Raw genomic sequence first — 11,756 nt, 5'->3', positions numbered from 1 at the left:
GTTTTCCATTAAGGTCCTTTTTCTGTTCCAAGACACCACATTGCATTTAGTTGTCATATCTCCTTGGTCTCTTACAATCTGTTACAATTTCTTAGTCTTTCTTTATCTTTTGGGATCTTGACAGTTTTGATGACTACTACTCAGGTATGTTGTAAAATGCCCCTCAGTTTGGGTTTGTCTGATGTTGTCTCCTGGGTAGCTTGAGGTTATAGATTTGGGGGAAGAACACCACAGAAGTGATATGCCCTTCTCATTGCATCATATCAGGGAGTAGAAAATATTGGTACGTCTTAATTGCCGGTGGTGATAACATTGATTATTTGGTTAAGGTAATGTCTGCCAGGTTTCTCTCCTATCATGTTTCTCCTTAAACTTTCACCCACTAATTTAGCATTAATTTAGGACTTACTGTGGAGTTCAAATGATTACGTGGTTTTCTTCATTCCTTCTACATTTATAATCTTGAATTCTTCTGGAATAAAGAGTTGTCCTTTCTGTCATTTCCAACACTATAGACTCATAAATATTTATTATGTTCTTGGCATTATAAGCCAATATTTTGTTATTTATCTTCTTGCTCACATTGTTCCAGCTTGGCTATTGGAAGCTCTTTCAGGTTTCAACAAGCCCCCCATTCTGTTTTTTGAGCACTTTCTTATTTTGTAGCACCAGGAGATGCTTCAGACTCATTTTGTATTTTCCCTACACCAGTCCTGGAGTCAACCACTTCTCTAAGGAGCCCTAATGCCTTTCATTGGAGAATCGTATTTAGAAACCAAAATCTGGGAAGTAGGTGAGTTCATGTCTTGCTTGTGTGTCACTGTTTCTAAGCCCTCAGTGAACAGAGCTAGGAAATATTGTATACATACTAACCCATGTATCCACGCAAGTCTATATTTACTTCTGTATATATCTAACTCAGTGCTTCTCGATCTGGGGCAATTTTGCCTCCCTCAGGGGATATTTAGCAATGTCTGGAGACATTTTGGGATGTGACAGATTGGGGGAGGATGCTACTGGGATCTGGTGAGCAAAGGCTAGGGATGCTGCTAAACATCCTGTAATGCACAGGACAGGCACAAAAAATGAATTATCCAGCTGAAAATGTCAATAGTGCCAAAGTTGAGAAGCCCTGATCTGTCTAATTATACGTTAAAAGTACACAAACACACACGAGTTAACGCTAATACTTCTTACCCAGTCCAGCACCATAGGGTTTGTTCCAGCATTCTTTCTTTGCTTATTCGTAGCTGGCCCTCATCATCTACAACATATCTATTTATTTGTTCAACCCTGGTATACAGGTAAAATAGTTTCAAAATTGCTAACCCATACCCTGTGAGAGACAAACTTACTCACAAGTATGGTATAATGTTTGTGTACAGTTCTTTCTTATCTTTAGCCTTACAGTATCCACTCAAAACACTATTTTCCAGTTACTTAGATTGCCTCCTGTCTTCCTCACCCCCTTAAGCGTGGTTAAACCATTCATTTGTAACACTGCCAGATCCGTTTACCACAATCTGCATGCCATCCTGAGCCTCTGACAAGCTGGTTGATTTTTTTTTATTTGCATGCAGCAAAATTCATCCTTTGGGCTATACAGTTCTATGGATTTTGACAAACGCACAGAGTCATGTATGTGTCTACCACCAGAGTAACATACAGGACAATTCCTTCATGCTGCTGCTTTGCAGTCAACCCCTTTCCTATCCCCAACTCTTAGCAATTGTCCTGATAGTTTTACCTTCTTGAGAATGTCATGTAAATGGAATCATACAATATGTAGGCTTCAGGTTCCAGCTTCTTTCCTAGCAAAAGGTATTTGAGATTCATCCATGTTGTTGTATGGACCAATAGTTTGCCCCTTTTTATAACTGAGTAGTATTCCAGGGTGAGGATATATCATAGTTTATCTATTCGCCAGTTGGAGGACATCTGAATTGTTTCTTGTTTAGGGTGATTATGGTAAAGCTGCTATAAACATCTACGTATAGGTTTTGCAGAAGCGTAAGTTTTGAGTTCACTTGGGTAAATATCTAGGAGTGGGGTTGCTCGGTTGTATACTAAGTATATATTTAACCTTATAAAAAATTTGCAGACTATTTTCCAAAGTGGCTGTACCATTGTGAATTCCTACCAATAAAGTATGAGAATTCATCGTTATCAGCACTTGTTGTTTTCAGTTTTTTCTTTTTCGTTTTTAAGCCATTCTGAAAGTGTGTAGTGATACTCACTGTGACTTTAATTTTGTATGTCCCCAATGATTAATGATGTTGAGCATCTTTCTTTATGCTTATTTGCCACCTGAACGTCCTTGTTGGTGAAGTGTCTATTCAAATCTTTTGCCTATCCTTTTGCTCAACATTTTAAAAAACTTGTCCCCCTTTTATGCACGTAAAACTCTCAAACCCACTCCTGTTTCTGAAATGCCCACTTATGGGGGCTTCCCTCACTCTTTCTCTTCTCTCATTATAATCACAGTTTCTTCTGGATGCCCCCACCGTCCAAGATGGCTTGTTGAGTTTTACCTTTTGTAGCATATATTTTGTAAGTATTTTTTATTTACAAATATAAAATTACACTTTTATATTGATCTACTTTGTCAAACAACCACCCCTCAGATTCTGATACAACTCCCCAGGAGATATGATTTCCAGTACTCAGTTTCCTAGTGTCATGGTCCATTAGTATTCCATGTCCATGGAAACTGGACATGCTCTTTGGCAGCATGAAGCATCCTAGAGGGATTCAGTGTTGAGTGTGGGGAGAATTTTAGTGCAGGTGTCTCAGGTAGAGTAGGGTGGTGTGTGAGAGCATATTAGGGATGGAGGGAATGATTTGTTTCCACAGGATTCCTGACTTATGGAAGTATTTGGACCAACCTCACTCTCTAGAGTTAAATTTTATGAATTATAATTAAAATATAATTGAGTGGGGAAGGGAAGGCTACCAGGAGCCAGAGACTTTATATTTATTAATTCACTTAATCCTCATAATGACCCTGAGTGGTTATTTACCCCCACTTGACAGATGAGAAAAGTGAAACTCTGAGAGTTACAGAGCTAGTACCTTGCAGGGTCCCAGTGACACCCCAGGGCTGTCTGACTCCAGGACCTTTATTCTTTACACAGCATTGTTTTACTGCCTCACAGATTTAATTCACGCATATATTAGAAAGAATATTTTAAGGAGGTAGCAGTTTAGAGAATTACAGAGACCCTGAGAGGTGAGAGCCTGCTGTGATGGGGACCCTAGAAGGATAGAACTTATTTCTGGCTCTCACTCTTTTTTTTTTTTTGTGAGTTTGGAGAAATAATTGAATATTCTTTTGCTTTAGCTTGCCTCTTTTTAACAATAGTTTCCAAACTGTTTGATTGCCCTTTTCTTTTTTCCTGAGGAAGGTTTACCTTGAGCTAACATCTGTTGCCAATCTTCCTCTTTTTGCTTGAAGAAGATTGCCCCTGAGCTAACATCTGTGCCATTCTTCCTCCATTTTGCATGTGGGTCACTGCCACAGCATGGCCACTGACAAGTGGTGTAGGTCTGTGCCTGGGAACTGAACCTGGGCCACTGAAGTGGAGCACACCAAACTTAATCACCAGACCATGGGGCTGGCCCCTGATGGCACATTTTATCAGTAAAACAAGTTTGAGCATGATCACTCATGAAATGTTTATTTATAAAATTAAATACATATAAAACTCCTTTAACATATTATATAGATTAAAAAATATTTACAAAAATACAAATTTCAAAAGGAAGAGATAAAGAGGAAATAACCATAATTCTGCTCTCACTACTATTTTTGGTTGAGACCATGAGTTAAATAAGATGGTCCTGATTTTTACCTCACATGACGGATGAAGAAGAGAGGTGTCTGCACTACCATATTCTTGTTGTTTACTTACGCTTGCATTTTGTTATTAGCTTTACTGTCTGATTCCAGTAGAGAAATATTTTTATGCCATTAGCCTATTTTTCTAAGGGTTGGTTTTATCAAAACTAGGTTATAAAACTTGTAAATCCATGCAACCTGTCACACATAAACTGCAGTGTTTCCCAGTACACTAAAAACTAAATTATGGTGATGCCATTAACCTTTCCAAATTATGGGATTTCCTCCAGTTTTCTCCTCTATCATCCAGAACACCTGACCTTCCCTCATGTGGGCTGAGAGGAGACCAGTGTCAACTCATTTAGGAAATACTAGTAAAGCTTAATTTCTGTTTTATTTTAGACAAAAATAAATCTAAGTTCAAATATTTTCTTACTGTGCTCCAAAAGACTGCCTTGCACATCCATTAAGTACAAACACCTCATTTTAGAGACCACTGATCTATAAAATGAGTATATGTTTTCCCCAAATAGGGGAAACCTAGGGGTCAATAATTTGAGTTCCATTACCCGTTGTTGAATTATTCAGTAAAAAGTCTAAAATGCCTTTAAGAAAAATATTGTATCTCTAAACTGATCCTGTTGCAGGAATCAGAAGAATCCAGGAATGTGGTTGATGGTAACCAAAACAGGGAATCCAGTTGTGTGCGCTCCCTGCACTTCTGAAGCCAGTCTATTTCTTGCTGTGCTTTTGACACTGTGGTCAGTCCTGGGACAGATGGAAGAGGCTACTTTGTTGGAGCTTCTACTGGTCAAGGAACTCAGATGAGTCTAAGACCCACTCCAAATATTCTTGTCTGAATTCTCTTTCCCACCTCAGAATATCTAAGCCATTTTTTTTAAATCAATTTGTTCCAGAACAAGCTGGATTCACGTCCCCAAGACAGAGAACAGCCCTGGACTGGTGCAGATAAGATCATCCACAGCCAGCAGCCCCTTGGCAAGCCTGAGCTGAGTTCCAACCCCAACCCAAGGGTTTTGGATGGAAGTGAGTCAACTTCAGGAATTCGGTGAATTCTACATTTAGCCCCAAGTTAGTCACCATGGCAAATAGCAGGACAAGCTGGGCTCTTGCTCCACCTCCCCTTCAGCTACAACAAAGTGACCAATGGAAACAGGAGCCTGGAGAAGGAGCAAGCCAGCTTGAGTTAAGCAGGAGCCCTGGGACCAGGCAAACCCCCAACACCACTTTAAGGCCTGGCCTTCTTTAGTGCTACTGAGGCAAAACGCCGTATGCTTTCTTGGAAGTCTTTCTTAGCTGTAGCTTAAAAAATAATAGTTCTGAAGTAGGAGTGAAAGAATCATGAGATGAAAGGATCCACAGTTTAATGTACTTCAAGAAATCCACAATTCAACAGAAAGAATATCATTTATATGACTTGGAGGAAAATAACTTTCCAGTCTCTAAAGTGTAGTTCATGTCAACTAAAACTTCTATAGCTAAGGCAAGCCAGTCAGCAAACAAATGTATTCTTCTACTGAAAAAAAATTGTTTAATAGCGCTTACTTTGTGGATTAGAAAATTTTTGCATATCTTTCCATCTAAATTCAAAAGTTACAACAGAGCATATAGCAAAACTCTCCCTCCTTCCAACCCATCCCCCCAGCCACTCAATTCCTCTTCAACTCACAGAGATGCTGAGACGGCTGCCAACAAATATGTGACTTATGGGTGAGTTGGTCTGGCTTACGGGTAAGGGCAGGGATCCACGAACAAATCCCAACAGAATGGAAAAGTTGTTAATGAAGGCTTCTTTTTCTTTTTAAGAATTCTTCCATGCATACACAATAGAACATCACTAACGTTAGCTTCAGATACACAAATGAAAACCATAGAGGTTATCAGTAGTCAGGAGAAGAACATTTTGGCAGAATGGGAAGAGATAACATAGTTTACCTTTTCTGATTTTCTACAGGATGTTAGGAGGCTTTTCATGAGGAGGATCTTCCTGTAAGTGTTTGAGTTGGGTTTTGGCATCTGGCTTGACCTGAATTGCCCAGGCACAGCTGGCCGTAATTATTATGAAATCACGTGTGACAAGAAGAACTTCTCTCGACTCTGGAATGTTCCAAACCATCGAGTGTAAAGTCAAGTCATTTCCCACTAATTTTTCCTTTCTTCTGATATAATTCTAGATTCTTCCAGCCATCAGACTCTGCTTTATGGAAGAAGCTCCCCACATCCTGACCATCACTCTAGTCCCAGCTTCCAGAAACCCAGTAAATGGTTAGCCATAATTTGAGTGATTGCCAATTAACCTCCTTTCCCGTGGGAGTGGGTGAAAGAGAAGGCAGCAAATGTTTGCTCAGGACCTAATATTTCACATACTTTATCTCGTTTAATAATGGATGCCTACCCATCCCTCATATATTTTCAATTTAGCAAATATCATGAAATGGAGCTAGTAAAGCCTCGCGGCTGTATTATATGCATCCTGGTCCCAGCCAGTCCAGAAATCATCATTAAATTTAAAAACCGGGGAGTGTGGAGTAGTATTTACTAGCCAAAAATGTATAAATAAACCTTTATAAATGAGTGCTTCAAGTTTTTCAAGTGGCCTAGGTATCTTTCAGCCTTGGTTTATGAAACACTGCGATGTCTCCCTGTTATAATCCTCTGCACCACCATCCCCAAAATAATTCCCTTTAATTTGTATAATAAATGCATGTGTCTTAAACTGACTGGGTGTTATGGCAACGAACAAACAACAATGGAGAGTGGTCATTCACTGTTTCTTTAGATCAATTCACGGACTGTCAGAGCTTAAACGTCTTCTAGGCTAGTATTTTCCAAAGTTCAGTCATTTGTATAACATCTTCACAACTTTTTAAATGCAATTTTAAAAATCATATCAAAACTTGATTGTGTATAGTTAGGGTTCAAAAAGTTCTATAATGTTTGTTACAAAAAATAAAGCTGCCCTATCCCCTTGGAATTACTACTTTCAGTGCTTCTAAATGACTGCTTTCATATTTACCTCCAATTCTTTATTTTTAAAAACAAGTCCTGATATTTCCACTTGGTTTTTTTATTTTAGCATTATCTATTGACTATATTATTTAATATAGTCTAAGACTAATAGTCTAAGATTCAGACTAAGCTCAGTTTCAATATTCTGTACCCAACTCCCACCCTCACCTCCCATCCTTCCCCATTCTTCCAATATAGACGTAGGGGTAAAATCAAGATTCAGCTGACTTTGCTTAAACGATGAAAACACTATTGACCTCTGAGCCACGTAGTAAGCTGTGACTATTTTTCCTTTTCTGTATAGCTATTTATTTTCCTTGGGAAACCCTTTGCAGAGTTAATAACAGTACTATGGTTTGATAAGATTGTTTTATACACTTTTCACTATACTATGGTTTGATAAGATTGTTTTATACACTTTTCACTAATACATCTCCAAGTTATCCCCTAGTTACATAAACCTTTGCTCAGCATTCATGCCCCCTTTTTTTTTTTGAGGGAGATTAGCCCTGAGCTAACATCTGCCGCCAATCCTCCTCTTTTTGCTGAGGAAGACTGGCCCTGAGCCAATATCTGTGCCCATCTTCCTCTACTTTATATGTGGGATGCCTACCACAGCATGGCTTGACAAGTGGTGTGTAGGTCTGCACCTGGGATCCGAACCAGCAAACCCTGGGCCACCGAAGCAGAACGCGCTAACTTAACCGCTGCACCACCAGGCCGGCCCTCAGCATTTGTGCCCGTGTATCCCAACAGTTTCATCTTCTTGAAGAATTCTCTTCTAGAGTCTTCTGCCCAGGTGGGTGAGGAGAGGCAGATTTCTGGCTGTGTGGAGTGATGGAGGGTGTCCTGCTCCTTCCTAGAGAGACTTTTTAAGCACAGTTGTTCTGTTTTTAACGTTAGCTCCCCACCTCTGCTTCCAGAGGTAACTGATGCTACAAATTCCTCGACCTTTCAGAGGTTCTGGCATGCAAATCAGCTTCACCCACTGCTGGCTTAGGATTCAGCTTTCTTGTATCTACTAGTCAGTTAGCCCATGTCCATCTGATGTCTAGTTTCTAAATTTTGTTGCTATGATATTTCTCATTTTAGTTGTATTATGTGCAAATTAGGTACTATTGTGTATGTTTTAACACAAATATTTCTAAACCCACCATTTTACTTTACTTTATTTTATTTTATTTATTTATTTAAGACTTTATTTTTCCTTTTTCTCCCCAAAGGCCCCCGGTACATTGTTGTGTATTTGTAGTTGTGGGTCCCTCTAGTTGTGGCATGTGGGACGCTGCCTCAGCATGGCTTGATGAGCGGTGCCATGTCCGCACCCAGTATCTGAACCGGCAAAACCCTGGACTGCCAAAGTGGAGCACACAAACTTAACCTTTTGGCCATGGGGCTGGCCCCAAAACCCACCATTTTAAATGGAAAATCTTTTCAATTTTTTTTTGCTATCCCAGTATTGTTTGGACTATTGTTTGCATAGTATTTGTGTTTGTATTGACTAATCAATAATGTTAATCAATAATATTCATAAAATTATGGCTGGATATAGTTAGATTTTCTAAAATAGTTATGTTTTCTAAAGTACATTAATATATATTAAGAAGAAAAAAATGCGGTATACCACCAGTGATATGCACTTCATACAGGGAAACAATGCTCTGGTCTAAAGTGGAAACTGATATCCAGGGAGATTGCCTGGCTTTGCTTTAGGCTTAGCAAATGGCAGACCTAGAACCGTCTCGGGATCTCCTAAATCCCCTGCTTGTTCCTTACTACTAAGCCAGACTGCCTGGGCCTCTATCTAGTTATGCTCATTAACTACATATCCTACTTCTCTAACGTATCCACCCTGACTTAACATGTTGTACTGCTATCAAATTGTCCAGCCTCTAAGTAACAGCCCTTGTTTAAAGCTCACAGCTCCAAATACGACACACTTGTAGTGCTGAATAGGGAGATGCATTGGTGGAAAAATCAATGAGGTCAGTATTATTTTCTACTCATCTGACAAGAACGGTTAGTTATTAAGTAAGCAAGTTTTCCATTGTGGTTTCCAAAAGTTTTATTTGTTCTACAATGAACAAGGAAGGGCACCAAAGAAGTGTATGTTCTTTTCTTTGCTGTGTGCAATGTCTGGGACCTCCAAGTCACAGAGCCCTTACATATTTTCTCTAGCAGAAAGTAGGACAGTTTGTAAATGGCAGAGTCAGTTTGTAAACACAATTTTTTCTGAACCCATCGTTTAAATAGAAATGGCCCAAAGCCAGCATTGCTTTAAGAATAGGAATTCTCACATAGTTTATCCTCACCAACAAATTCCACAGTACCAATTTTAGCTTGGTGAGACCAGCATGATGCTGAAAATACTTCCTTTGCTGTTACTTGGCAATGTTTAATAAAACAGGAGCAGATGTTGAACTACAGAGATAGGTTAAAATTTGAAATTACAAATGGCATTATAACTAATTAAAGCCAGAATGAAAGACACAAATTTGAGAATGATAAAATCATTGAAATAGAACTTTGGACTTTGTTTTAACAGGAATGGAATGCATCTTGGTCCCCTGCAGGGTACATATTATACTTTTTAACTTGTAACAGTCTAACTTCAAATAATATTGTTCTACTTTAAGTACAGTATACAGTATAAGAATCTTACAACAGTATACTTCGATTTCTTCCTTCTTGTCTTTGTGCTATTTTCATACATTTTGCTTCAACCTGTATTATTAATCATTTTGAAGATGTTGCTCCATTGTCTTTTGGATTACACAGTTTTTGCCAAGAAATCTGCTGTCATTGTCATTTTTTGTTCCCAGGTATGTAATGTGTCCCCTTTCATCTGCCTGCTTTCTAAGATTTCCTTTTAACCACTGATTTTCAACAATTTGATTATGATGTGTCTTGGCATGGTTTTCTTAATGTTTATTCTGCTGAGTATTTGTTGAGCTCCTTGAATCTGTCTGTTTATAGTTTTCATCAAATTTGAAGCATTTTTATTCATTATTTCTTCAAATATTTTCTTCCCTACCCCCACAGCGTTTTCTTGGCACTTTAATTATACATATGTGGTCCACTTGGATTATACATGTATTAGTTAGTCCACAAGGCACTAATATTCTGTTAATTTTTTCAGTCTTTTTTCTCCCTATGCTTCATTGTGGATAGTTTGTATTGCTCTATGTTCAACTTCACTTATCTTTTCTTCCGCAGTGTCTGATTAACCACTAATCCCATCCAATATTTTTCATTCCAATATTGTATTTTTAATCTTTATGTGTCCCATCCAGGTCTTTTTAGTATAAATTTATCTTACCATCGTGCTTATGTTTTCCTCTACTTTCTTGTATATATTTTAAATATGTACATTTTAGTGTCAGCTGCATGGTTAAGTTCACACACTCCGCTTCAGCGGCCCAGGGTTTCGCTGGTTCGGATCCTAGACTTGGACATGGCACTGCTCATCAGACCATGCTGAGGCAGCATCCCACATGCCACAACCAGAAGGACCTACAACTGGAATATACAACTATGTACTAGGGGGCTTTGGGGAGAAAAAGAAGAGGAAAAAAAGAAGGTTGGCAATAGATGTTAGATCAGGTGCCAATCTAAAAGAAAATTAATTGTACATTCTTTTTAGATGTACATTTAAAAAAAATTTTTTTTGAGGAAGATTAGCCCTCAGCTAACACCCATGCCCATCTTCCTCTACTTTATACATGGGACACCTACCACAGCATGGTGTGCCAAGCGGTGCCATGTTCACACCTGGGATCCGAACCGGCGAACCCTGGTCTGCCAAAGCGGAATGTGCAAATTTAACTGCTGCACCACTGGGCTGGCCCCTAAATATTTTAAAAGCATATTTAAAATAGCTGTCTTACTGCTTTTACCTGCTAATTCATCATTTCTATAATTTCTGGGTCTGTTTCTATTGACCAGTTTTTCTCCTGGTTATGAGTACTATTTTTCTTCTTTATGCAAAGAAAGGTGATTTTTGACGAGGTGCCTGACTCTGTAATTCTATGTAGTCATTTGCTGGATTTGGTTGTATTCCTTTACATAGTGCTGAGCTTTATTATGGCACAGGGTTAAGTTACCAGGGATCGACTGAATCCTTTCAAGGCTTGATTTTGAGCTTTTTATGGTGAATCCAGAGCAGCCTTTAGTCCAGGGCTTATTTTGTCCCACTGCTGAGACAGAGGGTAAGGTGAGGTAGAGTCACTTTCTCAGGACTCTACTAGGAGGTCTTTCCACTCTGGCTGGTGGGAACACAGACCATTCTCAGCCCCGTGTGAGCCCCAGGGAATGTTCAACCGGATGCTTTGGGTGGTTCTTTCTCCTCAGATACTTTCTTCTTGTGTGTACTTAGATCAGTACTCACTGCAGTTCCAGAGTGACCCCTCTGCAAATCTCTGGAGTTTGCTCTCCAGAGTGTGCAGGTCCCCCCTGGAATCTTGATCCATAGAGTCTAGTGACTTTGACTTCCCTTTGCCTGGATCTCTAGCTCCTCATTGCAATGAGACTGTTAGCTCTGTTTCTTCCTCCCTGCCCTGCATTCTGGAAATCACCTCCAGGCAGCAATTTCCAGGCAAAAAAAATCACCTCTTTTTTTCCCCTGAGGGTCATAGCTCTATGCTGCCTGTTGTTTAATAGCTGAAAACTATTGTTTCATATATTTTGTTCAGTTTTCTAGTTATTTAAGACAAGAGAGTAAGTCCATTTTCTGTTACTCCATCTTGGCCAGAAGCAGAAGACTTTTGATTTCCTATAATGTATGTCTATGGTTAGAAAAATACCTTTTCTACAACTTTCCCTAGTTGTAGTTGATTCTCTAGTTGATTCTCTAGTTCTTTACTAAGTTTGAAGATGTTTTAATAATAAC

At 39.1% G+C, this 11,756-nt stretch overlaps 1 long non-coding RNA gene across 1 annotated transcript; it reads left to right on the top strand.

Annotated features, from left to right (window-relative positions):
• The first annotated feature begins 665 nt into the window (after positions 1–665).
• Positions 666–4,599, top strand: LOC139076347 (uncharacterized). The gene is made up of 3 exons (XR_011527874.1): positions 666–793; positions 2,485–2,550; positions 4,486–4,599. It is a non-coding gene; the product is annotated as an uncharacterized lncRNA (long non-coding RNA).
• Positions 4,600–11,756: the final 7,157 nt, after the last annotated feature.

Source organism: Equus przewalskii, chromosome 16 (genome assembly GCF_037783145.1).
Source record: "Equus przewalskii isolate Varuska chromosome 16, EquPr2, whole genome shotgun sequence".
Lineage (NCBI taxonomy): Eukaryota > Metazoa > Chordata > Mammalia > Perissodactyla > Equidae > Equus > Equus przewalskii.
This window is presented reverse-complemented; position numbering and strand designations above follow the sequence as displayed.